This window comes from Podarcis liolepis, assembly GCF_965112155.1.
Source record: "Podarcis liolepis genome assembly, chromosome: 4".
Lineage (NCBI taxonomy): Eukaryota > Metazoa > Chordata > Lepidosauria > Squamata > Lacertidae > Podarcis > Podarcis liolepis.
The window spans coordinates 59655396-59678678 of NC_139558.1; the positions used below are offsets into that span (position 1 = coordinate 59655396).

The following is a 23283-nucleotide window of genomic DNA, read 5'->3' on the forward strand; positions in this document are numbered from 1 at the left end:
TGCCGCCCGGCATTTTGTCACCCCCTCAGTGGTGGGACCCAGGGTGACCCGCCCCCACTGCCCCCTTCCTCCGCCCCTGCCCCTCCCTTCTTATGCTGGTCTACAACCGTAATGAATATTTGTTGTTGTTGACCCACTCATGACAACAGACTCACAGTGGAGAGTATTACCAGTCCAAACTAAGGCAAAGACCAGATCGAGCTTATTGATCTGTTGGATTGATAAACTTAAGACAGACCCATGGGGATCATGAAGTCCCAAGCCAGCCTTTTTGAAGTAGTCCCAGAATGGGTACTGAAGTCCACCAACAGCACTGTGAAGAGATTATCTAGCACCACAACCTAGACTACCCTCACCTGCTCATTTAGGAAGACTGTAGTGCAGCCTGGTGGATATAGTATACTAACAACATCCCTATTCTGTCTAAGTGCTGCACCACACTCTTCCCCCCAAATCCCTTAGTGCTGATTGTGAATGACACATGTTTAATTCTAGGCAGATCTGGCATTTAGCAACAGCCTCCAATCTTTTTTGGATTCCAGGGTGGTGTGCAACAAAGTTTGAATAGAAACTGACAATAAAAAACAGGTAAAAAATTTAAATACAGAACTAGCATTTGCAACAACCTAAAATGCTTCTCTGTGGTGGACCTTATATTCTGAACAGGTCAGCACCATATTCTTTCTGGCCGAATCTCTTTTATTTTTACCCAAAAGACATGAGAGTGAGGGCAGAAAGAATCACCCTCACTCTGATTTAGCTTCAGACATAATCATGTATTCAAATCTCCTTGGCTATCTGGTATTACATAGCAAAGGGGAGCTTCTGTCCCTTCATGAAAGCTTCAGCTCCCTTTTGAAGCCCATTATGTTCCATTCAGAGCATTCAGCTCTGCTTCAAGTTTCACACAATGGCCACTCTATGCTCACCATAAAGAAACTAAATGCATTAAACCTGGAATAAGGTTATACATTTTTTCTAGAACACATCCTGCTATCCAGCTTTACAGGATCCTGAGAACATATAAAACTGTACTTGGGAGAGCTGACCACAAGGCACAAGTGATAGTTACATCACACTTGGACTTCTGTAGCACACTCTGTATGAGGCAGCTTTCGAAAAGTGCTTAGAAAGTTTAGCTGCTTCAGGAATCTGCAGCCAGGTTATTGACCAGGAATACAGTGGTACCTCAGGTTACATACACTTCAGGTTACATATGCTTCAGGTTACAGACTCCGCTAACCCAGAAATAGTGCTTCAGGTTAAGAACTTTGCTTCAGGATAAGAACAGAAATCGGGCTCCGGCGGCATGGCAGCAGCAGGAGGCCCCATTAGCTAAAGTGGTGCTTCAGGTTAAGAGCAGTTTCAGGTTAAGAACGGACCTCCGGAACGAATTAAGTACTTAACCTGAGGTACCACTGTATGTGATTCCTCTCTTACAAGAGCTTCAATGGCTACTAGCCTATTTCTGAGAACAGGTCAAAGTTTTCACTATGATCTGGGACAAAGTATATATACATCCCTTATGTAAGTTTTCTCAAATACAGTTTTCTCAGGTTCGAAGCTTACTCTGTAAAACTTTCAAACACTTTTTCTAATGATATTGGCTTCCAAATGCATCACCCTGCCCCCCCCAAAGAAACTTAACTAAATAATATTTCTCTCCTCCAGGGCCTTAAGGTCACCTGTATTTTTAATGCCAAATCAAATCCCAAGAGTTTTTCTTCAAGAAGGACACATTTATTCATGAATTAGTTGAGAACAGTCTTTCAACATCACTTTTCCAATTCAAGCTTCTAGCTGTATACACTTATATTGGGAGGTTCCTTTGAAATGTCATCATGACTGCAGTTCAGTCCAGCATCACAATATTTTACTATCTATTAGAACCTCTTTCACTTGTAGCTCTACATTTCTTTCACGCAGAGATCACAGTGTTTTATCAATGTGTGCTCACTGACAGAACTATATGAAACCTGACAAACTTCTCTGACAATCAAGCTCAAACCACTTAGTCAATACTAAGTGCACAAGTTCACAAAGAATATCATGCAAGAAAAACTTAGTCAGATGGACAGCATATAAAATCACCATCACCATCACCACCATCATGGGTTTCCATATTACAGAATGGACAATCTGAACACTCTATCTTTCCCCTCATTTATGTCCATCTGCATAGTATAGTTTCAGATGAACCCTAAATATTTGTATTCTTACTTCAAATCTTTTTTTACAAAACGGCAAAATATTCTGGGTTGCATAAAAGGAAAAGGTTGCCATGCTTTTGGGCCAGTGGGCAGAAAGGCAAGGATAAGACAGAAGTTAAGTCTGTGTTTTGATACATGGTCTCAAGTGACCTTCCAAGATCCCCAGCAAGTTTTAAGTGGTCCATGAATACAGTGCGGGAACTGCTGCAATAGAGAATTATACAAGAAAGCGAAAGTAAATCTGAAATAATATTGAAGTCATGCATTGAAGAAGCAAGAACTTTCAGAGAGCCCACATGTTACAGCACTGCATGAACACTTCCACAAGATTTAATGGAAGTATCTGTGGGGAATAATGCTACTGGCTGCTTTCCATCCACTCAAAGATATCTGGATCTAATTCATAGTTTTAGAAGGTTCAGAGGAAATACTAGGACAATTGCAGGAATTAGCAAGCATCACCTTTTATCCTAGTCATCATCGATTTATGGCTGTTCTAAGGTCCAAAAGTGCCACAATGCAAGATTTTTAACTTTAAAGCAATCACTGGGGGCTTTTCCTTGTAGCAGCAGTATTGGGGGGGGCATGTTGGCCTTTTTGGCCTGAACCAAACACTTCTATACGTTTCTTTAGGCCCCCCAGGGCAAAAAGCCCCGAATAAAATTTAAAATATTAACAGATGCAAAGGAAAGAGGGGGGTTTGCCCTGCCGGACCTAAGATTGTATTATGAAGCTGCATCTCTCTGCTGGATGAAAGATTGGTTTCTGTTAGAAAACACTGATGTCCTAGATCTGGAAGGGCATAGTAATGCTTTTAGGTGGCATGCATATCTTTGGTACGACAAGGCAAAGTCTCACAAATTGTTTAAAAACCATATTGTCAGGAAAGCTCTATTCATTGTCTGGACTAAATACAAGGACTTATTTGAAAGTAAGACCCCGAGGTGGTTATCACCGGTGGAGGCTAAGGCCATAAAATTACGTAATATGGAGAGTGGCTGGTTGAAATATTGTGAGATAATTGAAAGAGATGGTGATACTTGGAGGTTGCAGAGTTTTGAGAAACTGAAAGGAAAGGTGCGAGACTGGTTTCATTATGCCCAAATCTTAGAGACTTTTAAAAAAGACAAAAAAATTGGTTTCCAGGTGGAAAAATCAAAATTAGAGACAGAATTACTTGAACCTAAGACGAAAGTGCTTTCAAGAATGTATAACTTGCTGCTTAAGTGGAACACTCAAGATGAGATAGCCAAATCAGCTATGATAAAATGGGCACAAGACATTGGGCACAACATTATGTCTGAGGACTGGGAAAGGTTGTGGACCACCGGTATGAAATTCACGGCATGTAGTGCCTTAAAGGAAAACATCATGAAAATGGTATACAGGTGGTACATGACCCCAGTCAAACTTGCAAAGATATATCATTTGTCTGACAATAAATGTTGGAAATGTAAGGAGGCTGAAGGAACCTTTTTTCACCTCTGGTGGACATGCCCGAGGGTGAAGGCTTTTTGGGAAATGATCTATAACGAGTTGAAAAAGGTGTTTAAATACACCTTTCACAAGAAACCAGAGGCCTTCCTCCTGGGCATTGTGGGCCAGAGAGTGCTAAAAAAAGATAGAACCTTCTTTTTATATGCAACTACAGCAGCAAGAATTCTTATAGCCAAATACTGGAAGGCACAAGAGCTACCCACGCTGGAAGAATGGCATTCGCAGCTGATCGACTACATGGAAATAGCTGAAATGACGGGCAGAATCCGAGATTTGGGAGAAGATGCAGTGGAAGAGGACTGGAAAAAATTTAAGGACTATTTACAAAAACATTATAAGTTATATGAATGTTGAGAATTTGCTAAGTGTTCTGGAAAAACATGCTTCAGTATTGAAATTGGTAAACGTTGGAAATCAAGTTAAGACTTAGAAAGGTATAAATTGTGGACTATATAACTAAATGAAAACACAAAAACATTTGAAATAAGGTATTAATTTGCTGTTTATTTTTATTGTAAAGAAAACAGGGGATGGAGGACGTGGGGAAGTCTGGTTGAATATGAAAATTGATGTGAAAAAGTGAACTTTTTTCTTTCTATAATTTCTTTTCTTTTCTGTAAAACCGCTTTTGTTGTGCTATTGATGATGTATTTTTTACCCTGGAAAAAAGCAATAAAAAAACTATTATAAAAATATATATATATACGTTTCTTTAGGCCCCCTACCATTTTAAGTTAATAGCAGCTCTGGGTGGTGGATTAAATCAGGGACACATGTATTGAGCCTAAACATATAGCTTTTATCTACCAGCTAGGTAAAGGTAAAGGGTCCCGCCATGACCGACTTTGGGGTTGCGGCGCTCATCTCGCTTTATTGGCCGAGGGAGCTGGCGTACAGCTTCTAGGTCATGTGGCCAGCATGACTAAACCACTTCTGGCGAACCAGAGCAGCGCACTGAAACGCCGTTTACCTTCCCGCCGGAGTGGTACCTATTTATCTACTTGCACTTTGAGGTGCTTTCGAACTGCTAGGTTGGCAGAAGCAGGGACCGAGCAACGGGTGCTCACCCCGTCACGGGGATTCGAACTGCCGACCTTCTGATCAGCAAGTCCTAACCTAGTTTAACCCACAGCGCCACCTGCGTCCCTTATCGACTAGCTAGTTAACAGTAATTAATGCCATTATTCTTCTTGAAAACAAAATCTAGTCCTTTAACTCACTGTCCTACCCACTAGCTTGTGTTTGCATCTTTCATTTTGCTCAGTATTAACACAGCTATATTTATTTCCTTATATGAAAAGACCATTTTTGAAAGAACAAAGACCAGTGGTGCTGGTCTGCCAGGAGATTGCAGCTGGCCCTGAGAATCTCCTGGCCCTGCTGGTGCTCCTCGGTGGTGTTGCTCTTCGAGCAAGCAGGGACAAGAGAAGAACAAAGGGTCCTCTTGCCTTGTGATTGCCTCTGAGTGACTGTGCACAATGGACATGAGAATGGGCATCAGAAATAGTGGTAGACACCCCCAAAGTCAGGGAGCTCTATACAAGACAACCCGAGGAATTGCAGAAGAGAAAGTCTGAAGAGAAACTCATGAGCACATGCGTATGAGTGCTTAAGCCTTCCCCAACCTGGTGCCCTCTAGATGTTTTGGACCACAACTGCCATTGTCCATGACTTTTGGCCATGCTGACTGGAGCTGGAGTCCAACAACATCTGGAAGGGGCAGGAAGGCTGACACAGACACAGAAATCTGACCCTGGTTAAGCCAGCTGCACCATAACACTCTTCCTTACCTCTTTTATATTTCAAAATCAATGAACATTTTTAGTGATTGTATTGGTTTTTAAAAAGTAAGAATGAAATGATTTTTTTCCATTACATTTTTTAAGTAACTACTTGATTGCATCCAAGTAGAATGGTTTGGGCATAATGAGCATTTATATGTCATACACATTATTTGTCAACAACTGCAGGTTACTTTGCCTACCATGTGCTTGCTGTACTTCTTTACAGAAATAGAATCATAGAGTTGGAAGAGACCACAAGGATCATCTAGTCCAACACCCTACAATGCAGACATCTTTTTGTCCAACATGGGGCTTCAGCCCACTACCCTAAGATTAAGAGTCTCATGCTCTACTAACTGAGCTATCCGTATAGCAAGTACCTCATTGATAAGTGCTTGTTTTCCCATGTATTCAATTACTCTTTATTATCAAGAGACAAAGGGTTAGTGAGAAAAGGCGGGTACAGCGAGATTGCTAGGGCCTGGAGACAGAAGGTCTCTATGGATTACTGAGCAGAAAGGGAGTGGACAGTTCAGGGGTTGGGGACATGAAGACGATGGTTCAAAGAGCCAAAGAATCAGAATTGTGCTGACTGTTTGGGAATAATTGCTTGGGAATGATAATGTTGTTGCAGCAATATTGCATGTAACCATGCATTGTCTGAGTCAAAAGATTTAAAGTAGAATTTGTTACTATCAGGGTAAATCTGGACAATGGGCGATTGATGTGAATGGAAAGAGAACAATATGGGAAAGAGAAGGAGGAAGAAAAGTTAATGGAACTTTTGTTTATGAAAAAAAAATGAAATGATTTAGAATTAATTCTATGGAATATAAGCCATATACTGGTAATTTTTTGATTTTTGATTTCACTGAGTTAATAAACATAAATAAAACATACAAAATGCTAAGTTCTAGATTTACTGATGCAGGTAATTCAAGTAAAATACACAGGTAGAAGGGAAAAATTATGGTCAAGCCAATTCTGTAAGTAGAATTTATCAATCATGCAGCTGAAAACGGCACATTCCTCACCATAACATACAATCTCTAATGACAGTGTTTGAAAAATGAAATAGCTCTAAACAATGCATATTTCCTTCAGGATATCCATTGTCGTTAATGGTGGGAGCTTTCCCACAATGCTCTGAACTACATGCAGGCATCCTGCACAGTGCTTTGAATGAAGAACCAAGTTCTCTGCTCAGGTCTGCTATCTCCTTGTTGATTACTCTCAAATCCAGTTATCTATATGTGAAGTCTCTCTTTCTAGTCAATCCTGTACAACCAATCCTGGTACCTTGGGTTACATATGCTTCAGGTTACATACGCTTCAGGTTACAGACTCCGCTAACCCAGAAATAGTGCTTCAGGTTAAGAACTTTGCTTCAGGATGAGAACAGAAATCGTGCTCCGGCGGTGCGGTGGCAGCAGGAGGCCCCATTAGCTAAAGTGGTGCTTCAGGTTAAGAACAGTTTCAGGTTAAGAACAGACCTCCGGAACGAATTAAGTACGTAACCCGAGGTACCACTGTATCTCTGCCTGATTTCCTGACATTGCAGAAAATCCTGATGGAACATTCTGCCATCAGCTAAAGTTAAGCATTATGAAGACCAAAGCTCCTTATATTTGTACACAAACTCTCCCTCCCTCCCTCCCTCCCTTCTTCCCTTCATTCCTCCTTTCGCTGAAGGTCTTAGGCTAGTTTTTCTTTAGCAAGATGCCCCCCATGAACCACTCACATCCAAACAATGCATTTAAAGTACACTTCTTCTCCAGGGATACCAGGGAATTGTAGTTTACCCCATAGAGCTACAATCCCAGTACTGTACCATTAATAAACTAGTTCCCAGTATTTATTGGAGGGGGGAGCCATGTGCTTCAGATGTGCAATGTGGATGTGTAAAACTGAAGGAAGTTTTTTTTTTTAAAAAAAAGGTAATAAAATGTACAATGTTGAAATTGGAGATAATTTTAAAAGTAATCGGGATCTGAAGTGCGGATTTGCTGTTAAAAATTCCACCAGGCTAGCACAAGCTGCTTGCATGAGCCCAAGAAGCCCTTTGAATCCTGGCTGTTGTCATCCCCCAAGGCCAAATATTAGAAATTTGTAGCCTTGGCATTAATTTGTTTACCTTTCTATTTGCTTCCCACATCATACTGGAGGACAAATACTGCAGTTTTTGCCTTTCTCGCAAGGAAAACATCAAGCCTCTTTTCTGTCTTTGTGGAGTGGTCACCTCTAGTCTCTATTACAAACACCTTTCTTCATTGTATTCCTTACAATGGTTCTCTAAGGCATTCTACTTCAAACTCTTTGTTTTGAAAGTTCTTCACATCTCTGCTCCATCTGTACCACATCTCCCCTTTCAGCCTTTCATACTTTCCCTATTCCACCCCAAAACGATTGCGTTTGGCCGGCTTTTTTGTGAACAGTTCCAGCCCCACCATATACGATTCTCTACTGCTGTCAAAAAGAGAACAGTGCAACTACAGGCTTTAAATAGTAGCAGCAACAACAAAACAACGTGTATATTTCGATCACTCTTTGGTGATCCTTTGGATGGCTGCCACGTCGTCTTGTAATTGGCACACAAGCCAAAGACAATCAAAAAGCTGACTGCAGTCAAATATGGCACTTAACCAAATCACTTTCTTGTATAATCAAAGGCAACTGCAAATTGATAATTTTGACCACCCAGGTTGAGCAGGACATAGGCTTTTCTATACTTTAGTTTATAAGAAGGGCTACAGTCGTATTCCCCCCACAGGCATTCTTTATTTTCTATATTATTGTATAAAATATTTGTTTCTTTTAAAAAAATTGTTGCCTCATTTTCTTCAGAAACCTAATTTGTATTTTACTTGTAGCTATGGTAACAGAAACAGTAGAAAATATAATAAAAGAAAACATATGCTTCCTCATAAATGAAAATTAAATAATTTGTTATAATATGTAGCTGAAATACAAAGCCGCCCACTACTATAAAACTCCCTGCTAAAAGGAGACTTCTTGGATATAAATATTAAGGAAAGACAGGACTTAATTAAGTTAATTGTATGGGAAAATATAGTATATAACCAGTATATTTTTAGAAAGTGCAACTTATTTATATCACCCCCCCCAAAAAAAACCATAAATTTATAAATCATACTCTCTAACCAAAGGCACCTCAGGCAATACAGTGGTACCTCGGGTTACATACGCTTCAGGTTACATATGCTTCAGGTTACAGACTCCGCTAACCCAGAAATAGTACCTCTGGTTAATAACTTTGCTTCAGGATGAGAACAGAAATCGTGCGGCGGCGCAGTGGCAGCAGGAGGCCCCATTAGCTAAAGTGGTGCTTCAGGTTAAGAACAGTTTCAGGTTAAGAACGGACCTCTAGAATGAATTAAGTTCTTAACCTGAGGTACCACTGTATAAAGGTTTTGGCAACACTGTACAGTATTATCAATAGAGGGTGGATGGGGGAATAACCCTCTCAAATGTTTCTCTACCACGATAAATGGCTCAAATTTGACAATAAGATGACCACTATCTTATATTGATGGCCTGTTTCATCAATGCTTTGGTCCAAGTCCCAATAAGGTTTATAGGTGTGGGGACAGTGCCTGTGCCTGAGTAATTCTCATTGGTTCAACAGAGTCTCTATGCCCCCAGGTGCACATGTGGGCAATATAACAGGCCATGATGGATAATGGAAGGTTTGTGTGGCCCTCCCAAATCCCAACCCAGACCTTCTCTGTTTGGGGCAAACATGAGTAGCTTGCAGCTTGCATTGCACAGAAAGGGAGAGTGGCCTGGACAGACATATGGGAAGCATACACAAACCCCCCACTCCCATCATTGCCTATCATTCCTAGCGCTGAGTAAGGAAGGAGAAACTGTGCTCTGTTGAGTGGGGATGCTTGAGGAATTTGATTTATGTGAACTCCAGTGGGAACTGACTTGGACTGCATCTCTTGGACTAATGTTTGGATCCGAACATAATTATCCATCAGATTTCACACTATTTTACAATACAGTTTTCAGGTCAACATTTAAGAATGAATATTTTAGGATAAATTACGTTTAGAAATTCAGTGGTACCTCTGGTTATGTATTTAATTCGTTCCGGAGGTCCGTTCTTAACCTGAAACTGTTCTTAACCTGAAGCACCACTTTAGTTAATGGGGCCTCCCGCTGCTGCTGTGCTGCCGCCGCGCTGCCGCCACACAATTTCTGTTCTCATCCTGAAGCAAAGTTCTTAACCCGAGGTACTATTTCTGGGTTAATGGAGTCAGTAACCTGAAGCGTATGTAACCTGAAGCATATGTAACCCGAGGTACCACTGTATGTACATTGAGATAAAATGTCATTTAGGTATGTATATTGTGATAAAATATGCATGTTTTCAAAATACAGTGAACTATGTGGAACTTACTACAGTTGTCTCTCAGCCATAACATGACACCTGTTGACTGAACTTTATTTTTACATGAAGTTTTGTGCTCTTAAAAAAAAAAGGCAAAGCAGCTTATGATTGAACACATTCACTGTTCAGATATATTTCCTGTCAAACTATATAAAATAAATACTGGCATCCAAAACATCTTAAAATAATCCACTTGGCATTACAATTCTGAGGCAGAATGAGGTGACAAAATATGGATACCACTTTGAATATCCCCACACATCCAAAACTCCCTGAAAACAGAAGAGTGGAGATTATGCGAGTAAGTTAGAGAGAAAGACTGAAGTCTGGCCCTTAGCCTATTCTGCTTGTTTTCTACTGCAGGGGCTTTATCACATAAGGGGAAATTGAAAAATGGCATCCCATCGCTGGTGGTTAATACTGGTACAGCCCACTCTACTGTTTCAGCATTCTAACACCCCGATACCTCTATGCCACTTACCTTTCCTTTTGCAGAATGTTCTTTGGTGTCATAAAACAAGTCTTGCCTTGCCTTATACTGCAGCAGTTAGAGCCGTTCCATAGATTCAGGCAGTCCTGGGATTGTTTGGCCACAGATAAAAGTATCATCAGATAATAACCTGCCCTTGAAAATACCTTAAACCAGAGATGGGGAAACTATGACCCCCTGGGTGTTATTGGATTTCAACTCTCATCAGCCCCAATCTGCATGATCAAGAGTAATGGATGATGGGAGTTGTAGTCCAGCAACATCTGGAGGACCACATATTCCTTATGCCTGCCCTGCCTTAAACATAAAACTGAAACAGACAATATATCCCCTAGCTTTTAAAGAGGGTAAATTGTGGATATGTGCTAGACTGGACTGCACTCCTTTAAAGATGATACATCATTCTATTTATATAACAAAAGGGGCTGTAAACACACTTATACTGAAACAATAGAGAACCATGTTCAATAGTGTGCCCCAGCTGCTTTGCACTGTTCCAGTGATTCTATAAAAATGTTTTATGTAGCTATTCTAAAAGTGTTTATGACTGATCTGTGTCACTAGAGCAAGCAGCCAATGGTAACTAAGCCATGCTAGCAAAATTGACCCAAGACTTTTAACCAAATAGCAGCATTTATGAATGCAAGGAGAGAGGGGAATTCAAAGCAACCTGCATAGACTTGAGTTTTAATGGGAACTAACTCTTGATCAAATAACTCAGTTCACAGGACTACAGCTATATTGAAAGAAGTGAAGTTTGAAATGGTGAACTAGATGGATCACTTCATTCTATGCTCCTGAATACTTTTAGAAATGCATTTTGGGTTTCTTATTCAAATGCATTTGTAAGTGAGCTTCCAACATAAGATTAGATTATCAGAATTGGGAGATACCTGAAATGTCATCTAATTCAATCTCTTGCTGATGCCAAAACACACTACTATAGCAACCCTGGTATGTAACCATCTAAGCACCTATCTAATGAATGAGAACACCACACTTTCTGGGTAGTCTGTTCCACAGTTGAGCAGCTTATACCATCAGGAAATTCTTTCTAATGTTAGAACAAAAGAAAACAGATTTCTTCAAACTTCTAAAATATCTAAATACCATATTGCCGCTTAATCAACATTTCTCCAGGCTAAACATATCCCAACTTCTTCCATTTTTCCTCAGTGGCCTTTGTTTCCCAGCTGCTCACGATATTTGTTGCCCTCTTCTGGAGACATTTCAATTTATCAGTATCCTTCTTAAACTGCATCGCCGAGAACATGGTACTTAATTCTTCTACGGTATTAGCTAGTCCACACTATTTGCTGTCATCTTTGAATTTTAGGAACACCCACTCTACCCTTTCATCTAATTCCTTTGTACAGATGTTGAACAATCCTAAGCCAAAAGGAGAACCCCGCAGCACTCCACTTGTCACTTTTCTCCAGGCTATTGATGAGCAGTCTATGTGTACTGTCTATCAGGCAGCTACAACCCTACCTAACAGTAGCATTGTCTAGCCTATATTTTGCAGCTTGGCAAGAAGAACATCATAGGGGCATGTAAGCAGCTTTGCTGAAGCCTTCTTCAAATGAGAACATTGGTCCGTGGATTCTAGATTAGCCTATGGGTAAGTGAATGCTGATTTGTATAAATTCACATTGCTTAGTGCTATCACTGTTCACTAGCAAACATGTTTGAGCATGTACAGTACAGACAATATTGAGAATATCAAGTTTACAGCAATCCAGGCGGCATCAAAGAGCAACTTCAAACTTTCAAGAAAACACAACAGAGCAGGCTTCCTCAACCTCGGCCCTCCAGATGTTTTGAGACTACAATTCCCATCATCCCTGACCTGCTAGCTAGGGATCATGGGAGTTGTAGGCCAAAACATCTGGAGGGGTGAGGTTGAGGAAGCCTGCAATAGAGTCTTTCTGGGAATGTATGATTTGGGGATGTAGGCTGAGGAGAGGTAGGAGAGCACCGGTAGGGCAAGGACATGTGGCTGAGCCCAGGCCCAACCCAAGCCTACTCCATGGCAGCTAGCGCTCCAAGAGAGCAGGCCGGGGCCCAGAGGAAGGCCATGTGACAGAGGAGACCACAGAAGAGAAGATATTACTTCTTCTTTTAAAAATAAATAAATAACTGATTAGCAAAGTCTTGAGTCTCTGAGAAAGAAGAGCTTCCCCTACTCTTTAAATGACAGCCAATTACAGTGGTGCCCCGCAAGACGAATGCCTCGCAACACGGAAAACTCGCTAGATGAAAGAGTTTTCCGTTTTGGAGGTGCTTCGCAAAGCCAATCTCCTATGGGCTTGCTTCGCAAGATGAAAATGTCTTGCGAGTTCCTGCGGGGTTTTTTTCCTCCCCCCCCCTTTTCTAAGCCGCTAAGCCGCTTATTAGCTGATCCAATAAGACAATAAGCCGCTAAAAGCCGCCAAAAGCCGCTAATAGCACTAATCCGCTAATCTGTCAATGGGCTTGCTTCGCAAGACGAAAAAACCGCTAGACGAAGAGAATCACAGAACGGATTCTTTTCGTCTTGCGAGGCACCACTGCAATCGGCAAGGGAATTTTAGTTTAGAAGACAGCAGAGCCCTGTGCAGACATCCTAGGTGCGTAGTTAGGTCAGGATTTTGCCCAATGGACCTGATCCCATGCCATGCCCTACATCCATGCTGATATCCTGCCTGACATATGTGTGTACACTCAAACATGTGGTCCATGCTTAGGGTGTAGGTCATGCATTTGGAGCTCGTGTATGTACATGCTTAGGGCCCTTTGCAGACAGGCCTTAACCATATGATGGTTTGCTGCAGGAAAGAAGTATGGCCAGTGAGCATGATCACACCCACCACCATTTATGCAGCCTGCACATTTAGAACATCTGCACAGGGACCACATTGTGAAGTGAAGGAACTCAGGAGTATGGACTATTCTTAGCTGATACAGTGGGAATTTTGACATTAGTTGAAGAGACTAGAAAAAACAAAACAGAAAAGCAACATATTACAGCTTGGATTGGTGAGCCATCTTCTGTTTAATTTTGCCAAAATTCAGCAAGAACAGAGGTCAAATTAAGTCCAAGATGTCACCTTTTCTATTTTTGTATCTTTTATATTTGTGCAATATTTGTGCAATATCTGTTTATATTTAGCCCAAACAGGGACTAGCATGAAAAAGCAGCAATGTGAAAATATTTTTGAAATCTGGTAATACATGCTCACTTAAACCAGTGAGGACAAAGGATTACAACATTCAGCATTCAGATCCCCATTCACTCAGTTATTCTGTCCTCCAAGTCCCCAGCAGCTACTTCCACAAAAAGAAGTCTCATATGATGTCATCCATAGCTGGGCTCTGTCAGCTGAGACTCCAGGTGAGGGATTGAATACTTCACGTTCCCTCAAGAAAACCTGCAATGTCTTGCAAATTCTAAACTAAAAACTTACATTTTAGCCATGCCCCCCTACAGAAGGAGAAAGGATTTAAACTGCAGTTGGAAGTGGTACAATCTAACAACAGAAACATCATGTGGGTGATCTTAGCTTGGCTCCAAGACTGTTGACTAGCTAAAGAATAATTTGCAGTGTTCAGATGTTCTTCCAGCCATGTGGGATCCCCTTGAGCAATACCCAAGTGGTTCAGAGACAATTTAAATTATGCAACTATGTGAGCTGAGGTGCTGAGATCACATGGCTTCCTCAATGCCAATTTTGTAGGAAAGACAAAGAATAATCACTCCGGCCCATATGCCATAGAAGTGGCATTGGGGAACCCATGTGACTGTCACTATACATCACATAGTTGAGTCATTTAAATAATCTCCCAGTTAGGGGTGGGGAAAAATTTCATTCGGTCCACATTTTTCAGGAACTGACCTAGTCTGCAATTTCAGGGTGAATACATGGATTGGAACTTAATTATCCCTTAGATTTCACGCTTCTCAGAATTTTCTGCCACAGTTCTTGACTTTTAAAATTGTATCAATATGTATAAGAAGATGTGTTTGGAAATGCATACACTAAGATAAACTACACACCCACACCCACACAGACACACACATATACCTATAGATAAAATACACATTTAATTACATTTCTTGCACTGTTGCTTTTTTAACACCCCTCCCCCCCCAGATTAATATAAATAAAAATATACAAAATAAATGCAAACCAGCAATGGCTGATCTGACAATTCCTACTCCCATCCATGTGGAAAAAAGGTTATGACACATCTGTGAGAATATCTAAAGGGCACCTGTCACACTAATTCATCAGAGAAGCTGTAACTTGTGTAAGCAGACATACACATGATCTAGTCTCATATTAAATCATTATTTTTTGTTAAGTATTGCTCTAGAGTTAGTTACATCAAATTTAAACTATTTCAGATAAGTCTTAAGAGGAAAAATGGCAAAGATAAATATTTGTCAGTTTCTGTATGTAGCGATTAAGTCAGCTTTTCCAGCTTTGCTGCTGATATAATTAAAGTAGCCATCATTCTTTCTCAAATATCTGTGATGTGCAGTCACAGTCCATTAGGAGAACATGTTAGCATAGTTCCTAATACGCTGTAAATGAAATAACCATGTAATAAGGAGTATGTGAGCATCAATAAAGCTTCAGAGTGATTACTCCATATACATTTACTACACAGAGTTCACTTTATTAGATTAAAAAGATGATGAATTCCTCGATGGTTCAAGTGTGCTCCAAGGAAAGCTAGAAGGTTGTACAGTTAACTCCCAGGGTGTAACTCTAAACCATACAACCTACTACCTCAACCCGGATGCACACAGCTTCCAGTGTCTTCTTCTGATCTTCTGCATCTCTTTCAAATATGGCAGACACTTACCATTAATCAGTTTCCACCATGTTTAATATGAACATGGAAGGATCACTGGAGTTTGCTTCTGTCCTGTTGATATTGTGTGTGCTTCCACAGAATCAGCAACCCTCTTTCAAATCATGAGAGCATACTGAACATCCATGTGAGTTTCCCTTAGTACATATCAAGCAAATGCATTTAAATTGTTTCAACCTGTAAGTAATGTTTTTGAGGCCATTCACATTACAGAGAAAAGTGGTGCTTGCCACAAGTATCCCATGGTGAACACCATTATAGCGAGGGTATGTAATAGCTAAACTACACCACACCGTTAGAGCACATGTTTGGCATGCAGAAGATTCCAGATGCTATTCCTGGTATTTCCTTGTGCTTTTTTTAAAAGGAATAAGTAGCATGTCTATTAGCCAATTACTTCCCTCAGTATTTGTTTACGTGTGAGCAAACAATTAAAACTTTATGGTTCTCACACTTTACTGGGAACACATACAGAGATATGCTGTGAACATCTCTTTAGTAAATTGTGCAAAACGACCCTTATTTTCTGAGTTTATAAATCCTACTGGGATTTAAGCACTTGGAAGTATTTGCAGGATTGAGGCCAACTGCCACAACCTGGAGCCCTGTATACACATGGTTTCTTGTTACCAGCAATGGCAGGGGTGCCCAAACCTTTTTCAAAGAGGGCCAGATTTGATGAAATGAACATGCGTGAGGGCTGCCCAAAGTTGTTGAGCTTTTTTACAATTTTACCCCAAAGTTGTTGAGCTGTTTTTAGGATTTTACCCCAGGACATATACTGCCATGGGGGCCTGATTAAATGGACTTTGGACATGCCTGAGCTATGGAATAGTCAATCCAATATTCCTGGGCAACTTCAACTTCCATAGGTGACAATCAGAAAGCCAAATGGTCTTTTGAGTTCTCCCTTGGCAGATCACAGCCACTGCTTTTAATCGTTGCCCATTTTCCAAACTCTTTTCTGGAAATGTATTGTGAATTTAAATGTATTCTGCTTTGAAGAGATAAAAACACAAAACAGAAAAATAGTAAGATAGAACATTTCTCCCTCGTATGTTCAATGATGACAATGCTAAAACCAAAATACAAATTTGAAAAAAGGAACATCCATTCTCTTTGACAATAGTTGCTCAAAAATCAGTCTTTTTTTACCCAAGTTGTGACTTGTTATATATATATATATTTGGGTCAGATCACCAGACTGACACAGACCCATAGAAGCGAGCTTGTGCAGTACACTTCACCACAAGATCGGATCTACGGGTTTATGCCAACTGGCATCATCTTTCAGATTAAGCAGTGTGGGAGCAAGTTAGAACAAATCATTGCTAAGCATTTATGTTGACAAACAACAACTTCCAAATGCACATTAAGGGAAAGATAAGAAACAGTTTGAATGTTCAAAAACTACGCAAAACAGATACAAAGTTATATGGTAGCAGATTCAAGTGGGGTTTGAGCTATCAAAATAACAGCACCTCAAATTTCGTAAACCAAATAGGGGGAGGGAGGGAAACTATGCAGATCTAATACGAATCCTGATGAATGAATGATATGTTACAAACAATGAAAATACAGCTACTGAATCTGAAAAGACATCATGTCCAAGAATCAAAACATATCTGCTCCAAGTGAAAGTACTAGCATACTGCAAACTTTGTATTATTTGTGTTACAGTAGAGTATATTTACTCAAAATTTCATAAATGTTGACCCAAACAACAATGACAAATGTAAAAAAATTCTCCTCTTGTGGCTATTAATAAATTATCCTAGTTTTTATTGAATCAAGTTATGAGGCCTTCTGCAACATCTGGAAGCAGCCTTTCTGAAGTATCAACAGGTTCTCTGATAATTGAATCCTATCCATGTCTACTTTGAAGTAAGTTCCACTGAATTAATGGGGTTCAATCCTTCAAATAGATGGCATCCTGAAGGAATTATCCTCCAAGTGTCTTTCATAAACATAAACACCATTATTTTAACTAAAAAAACCCTACATAGCATAGATATATTTTAGGACAGAGGTGCTATATCCTTTTGTAAATAAATAAATAAATAATACCATCTACACTAAACATATAGCTTTAAGTCAGTGTCTTTCATTGATTAATCCAAATACTAGCTACGGTATATGGGAATTAATCAATCAAAATGTTGTTCTCTTTAGCATTAAAGCTTACGAATCAGGTTCAAAATGTTTTTATTCATCAGTAATTTAATAAGAAAAGTGTTCTAGCACTAAATGTTTAGAATGACCCAAATGTCAGTGGTTGAATATATTGTCGTTTGGGGGCAAGTAACTTGCATCTAAGTTTCGGACATTGCAGGCCAGTAACTGAAGTTATTTGGTATTTTAGTCATTATTCAACAGAAATTCTATTTATATTTTCCACTTCAGAAATGAGCATCTAGCAACAATGCTGCTTTTAAAATATTTGTAACTTAATCCAAATAATTAATTCATCTTCCCAGAAATGTTTATCCTTAAATTCTTAAAATCGTATTTTAAACAGCATAATTATGAATATGGAGATCAGTTTTGCAGTTATACATTTATTTTAGGGGAGTGCCATGGAAAAGTTTTACCAGACATTTACCATACCCTACAGATGAGTGTGGAATATATGCTGGATCCCCCAAAGTCCATTCTATATCACACCTGTTGTTAGTTTAGTTACATTAATTCTGCAATTCTAACTTGTTTCCCTTCACTGATAATACTCTCTCTGTGGTAAATGAAACCAAGATATTTGAAAGGAAAACAACAAGGAACAGAAAAGCCAGTTGAACTGCACTTTTTTCAGTAATCAAATCAATATTCAAGAGGTATTATTCAATTAAAATGAAATGCTAATTGTTAAAAATGTTTTAAGAACATGATTCAAATATGAAAATAGTCACATATGTGTTTAACGTTGTATTACCTTCATTCAGTTCTTACATGATCCAGTTCTTCGGTTTTCTTTTCCATTTTAATTTTTCACAGCACTATAACAAAATGAAGAAACACAACATTAAAATGTTCTACAATACGATCCATTTTAGAAGGTCTCTTGATCATGATACTATGCACAAAGAAATGTGTGCTCCTGTTGAGACCATATAAAGTTAATTTATTAGACAAAAGTAAGAAAAAAGCATACTTATTTAAAATATGTAAATATATAGAAGCTTGTCTGATACAAACAAGCAAAGAGGGACAAAATAGATTTGCATGTTTAATAAAATGAAAAAGTGCTACTTGAGTAGGAAGATAAAAGTGCAATCCTAAGCATGTTTACTCTTACTTTCATGAAAGTTGCATAGGATTGCAGCCTAAAACTATAAAACTTTTAAATACAGTGATTTATCTGTTCACATAAGCAATAACCTTTTTAGTCTACACAATAATTACTTTTCCATTACAGCACGGAGATCTATTGGCATATTTATTTTAATTCCAATATGCAATTCTTTTACTACAACAGCTAGGGGAAAAATATATAATCAAGCTAATTAATGCTTCAGTGTAAATCCTAGTTAAGGACTTATATTTGTTAAATGTGAATTATCCTCCCTTGGCAGTTTCTCACTGTTCTTTGTTTTTTCTCTACTCCTTGCAAAGTTCAAAACAGCATGTTAGAATCCACATTTGACATCATGCCACAAACTATTAGAAATATTTACCCTTCATGTCCCTAGCATGTGTAACCTGCACAACAGACAACAATCACTTTCACACAAATCATTTCAAAATTTTAAATCTAAGTTATAATTCATAGTTGGAGCTGCTTTTTTAAAGACACAAAACAAAACTTAGAAGTATGGAAAGGGTTACAAACATTGCCCATTGATGTGCACAATTATTTTCCAGTGTTCCAACTTAAATTATTTCTGATTAGAAATATAAAAGCTGTACAGCAACGGAACAGTTTAAAGGAAACTGATTTGCTGAGGCGGCATTATCCTTTAATGCCATGAGTAACTGTGCATAGCTTCTTTGTAAACAAATATTGAATGCGTGGCCTCGCATTTTTGTCCACCTAACTATTTTTGGACAAGTGCTCCATTACCAAACATCCAAAAATAGACATTGTTGCTAACTGAAAACCAGACTTGCAATATGAAAGTTATAATAACACGCTTTTCATTTCTGTCCTTATGCCACTGAATTCTTCATAATGCAGTTAGACAGAAATAGTGATAAACTTTCATAGGCATTAGAAGAATTACATTCTTGTTTCAAAGCACTGACGAGAGGGCAGACCCATTGTACTAGTTTTGTGAAGCAGGAATGAAAAAGTAGCCTGCGTTTTTTTGTAGCAGCAGTCTATATACCTGAAGGCATATAGAGATTATAGTCAACATTTATCCTGAATAGCCATAAGACAAGATGACTTTGCACTACTTCAGCACTTAGCTAAGATTAAACGTGGCCCAAAGTTAATCATAACATTCTCGAGCCTCTGTTTACTTTTGTATTTTTAGCAGTACTCAGACATGACTGAAACAAAAAGATCTTTTCAGCAGTGTGATTGGTCAAGAACGTTTAAGTGAATAAGACAAGGATTTCAGCTTCAAAACAAAAGGAAAACAAATTAACAATATCTGCTATACCTGTTTTGAAAGGTGCTTTATCACTCATTGCAACCTATTGATGCAACAAAAACACATTTTTAAATGAATCGAACATCTCAGCTGATTTAGTTATGTCCTAAGAAGCCCTAAGACATCTTGAAGCTCCTGTAGTTAAACATGCCAGTGTTTATTATTTTTTGTGAACAAGTCAGTTGACTTTCTTTCCAAACTCAGACTTTGTAGCTTCCTAGGCACCGTCTAGATCCAGGAGTGAGGAACGGGGTGTCTGCCGTCTTTTTCGTTCTTCTCAGAATTCCAGGCACATGGCACTGCGCAAAAACTGCACCAATCCTTGCGACGGCCGCCTGTGCAGGACCAGAAGCAGGGCAAGCCGGGGGGGCTGGAGAGGAAGGAAAAAATCCACTGAACTCCTGTGCTGATTTCATAAATGATGCTTGCATAAATCTGCCGAAGCCAAGGGGCAGAGAGGCAGAGTGCCAGTAGCTTACACTGTGCTTGCAATGATCTCATGTTCAATGCTGTTGTCGGGTCTGCCCAGCTCCAACGCCAGCATATCCAAACACTTGAAACTTTTATTCTCCAGACGCCCAAAAGGCTTGTCGTAAACTACCTCCCAAATGCTGCCATGCCACCTTTCAAACAAAACGACGACTCTCTCTTGAATTTGTCCTTTTCAAATGCAGCTCTCTTTCTCTTTTTAACCCTAAATATTCTGTTTAGGATTTCCTCCTCTTTCCCTCACATCTATCAGGAGACAGATAAGCAACAGACTGTATCAGGCGTGAAAGGGGCAGCCTCTTGGTGGCCTGCCAAAAAAGGGAAAAGAAGAAGAAAGGCAAAGTTGTGCTTCAAGGCTCTATTGCTTGCTGAGTCTGGTTAAAGTCAAGTATTAAGATCCACCATTTTCTGAGCCACATAAGGAACGAGGGAAAAGAAGCCAGGGGTTGCATCTTTCCAAGTCTCCGTTGGCACCATTGCAAAATCTCAGCCGTAAGGTCACATGATTTTTTTCAGCCAAATGTGGAGTGCATTCCCATAAACCATTCTGCTGATACTGCGAAGGCAGCTATTGTCTAGTTTATACCCAAAGTTCAGCCCACTCTTCATTGAATTAGCTGAAAAATGCATCACCTTTGGGGGTTGGGAGTCATGGTAACGTCTACCTGGCAAGCTGCCCACTTTCTCTGCCCATCAACCAGAGGCGGAATTGTGCTGCCTAAATGTAATGATGACTGGGAATGTGAAGAGTCGTCCAAAGAGAATCTGATTCTTCTGAAGCCTGTTCATTTGCGCAGCTAACTCTGGCTTCTTGTCGGGTTGAGGGGGGTGGGGCGGGTAGAGAAGAGAGGACATTCTTCTAAGTGTAGCAATTAAAGCCCTGATGGACATGCTTACTCTGAAAATGTATTCTGTAGCACACCCAAATGCATCCAGAACTGAAATATTTCTTTTTCCTAATGCACATTTCCTAATTTAAAGCAGTGCTTGCTTGCTTTGTTTTCCTGAATGCAACATTCCCTAAATATTTTCCTTCCTGGTATACTGTATATTTATTCTAGCTACTCCCTCCTCCCCACTTTCTTTATTAGCTGCTGATTAGATCTAGGCAAAAATTATAGATGTGCCCACCATTGCCACAATCAACACCGAGATTGCAATATCACTGTAATCGTCTTCAAAGCAGTCTGCCAAGAAAGCCACTTGTGTTTCCACAGTATGAATGGCTTCATCTTAGCCCTGTTTTCTAATTCCTAAGCCACACTCAAACTACGTGTCAACCGGGTTTGATACATTGAAAACCGGGTACTTATTCTTACTCTGAAACCACACAACTTGTTGCTATTTACAAACAGGCATTTTGTAAATATATATATTTAGACTCATGTTCAGGGGTACACTTCCAGAAGTTGTTGGCCTTCCATCAGCCACAGCAAGCATGACCAATGGTCTCAGTGATGATGAAACTTGTAATTCAGCAACATGTGGGGTGTCATACGTTCCCTACTCCTGCACCATGCAGAATAATGGTTTAAGTATTAACATCCATTTACCTACTGTTTTTAAAGTGCTTTTCCCCACCACACCAGCAACCTACCACTGAAATGCAGAATTTCTTCCCACCCAAATTGAGGTGCATTATGCTTTCTGGATTATATTTAACCTAAATACCTGCATATTACTATTTTTTAGTCTCCCTAGTCTGTGGGCGACAACCCACATTCTAAACAGTAGTATCCAGTCCAGCATATAAAAACTGGTATTGTAGAAAATCCCCACCATTCCCTTCTAGACTCTGTAGAGTCCACTGGAAGGTGCTCTGCCTTTTTCCTATCAAAAAATTGGACACCATGGGAGGAATTCAGTGTCACACTGTTACAAATGTTCAATCTGCTTGCCCAGCAGAACCATCTTCCCTCTTCTCCCTCTGTGAACTGTCCTGGGAGGTTCTTCCGACCCGACCCTCAGCCAATTTGGGGTGTGGAGGTGGAGGGCATACAAGGAGAGGACAGCCCCACTGTGCTAGAAAAAGTCCTTCTTTGGTCTTCCACTTGCAAGGCCAATTAGTTGAATCTGGTGTAAGCACTGGGGGCCAATCAATAACCTTTGGGTTTGAGTTCAAAATTTGAAGAATTCTGAAGAGATGATTACACTTGGTTTTACACCCTCAAACTACCCTGGATGCTAATCATGTATCTCACCCTTAAGTGGATAATTTATCTTTCAGAGGTGGCCAGCACAGGGTCCCAAGGATGACTGGGAGTGTATCTGTGTTTATGTGGGGCAGAGCGGCTTTCACCCTCCCACCACTGAAATCCCACAAACCTCCTTCTTAACTTTTATGCTTCTATGCTTTTTTATGCTTTTATGCTTATAACTTCTTAACTCTAGTACATTCAAATATGGTTTCTAATTCTGGTCTGCAGGCTAGCTATGTAAAAACTACAGATCACTCAACTGTATATAATCACAAACTATGATTTGCTGCAAGTTAAGAAGCCAGGGTGGTAAGCAAAACATGCAATAGTAGAATGAAGAGGAGATGGGAAGAAGAGAAGGGAGTGGATTAACGTGAGTCTCATTCATACAACACCAAATCATGGTTGGGAATTACACGTGAATCAGCTCAGTGAGTACACTGAAGCCTGTTTGGAGTTTATAATAGTTCCAGTTTCATAAACCACCATGGAAACTCTGATGTTCTAAAATGGCCAAGTCTTTATTGGGCTGGAGGCATAGGTTTCCTTTCTCTGACAGAAGGTTTTCTCTCATGAAAGGAGTCTTATTTCATAAGAATCTCCTTCCATTGGAAGAAGGGAACCTTTAGATTTAACCTATTGTAAAATGCTTGTGACAATGACACTGTGATATCTACTCATCTTCATAGAAAAGAAGCGTGAGTGTAGGCATTTGTCTAAATGTGTGCAAGTGTACAAGCCCCGAA

At 39.7% G+C, this 23283-nt stretch overlaps 1 long non-coding RNA gene across 7 annotated transcripts in view; it reads right to left on the reverse strand.

Annotated features, from left to right (window-relative positions):
- The window catches only part of LOC310705843, a 246338-nt gene that overhangs the window by 19078 nt on the left and 203977 nt on the right, over nucleotides 1–23283 (reverse strand). For 6 of the 7 annotated variants that reach the window (XR_014525478.1, XR_014525479.1, XR_014525480.1 and 3 more), the window contains one exon: nucleotides 18188–18251. This is a non-coding gene — a long non-coding RNA (uncharacterized lncRNA). Of the gene's footprint in view, nucleotides 1–16066; nucleotides 16256–18187; nucleotides 18252–23283 lie in introns of all 7 variants that reach the window. The other variant, XR_014525481.1, reaches the window with a different exon arrangement.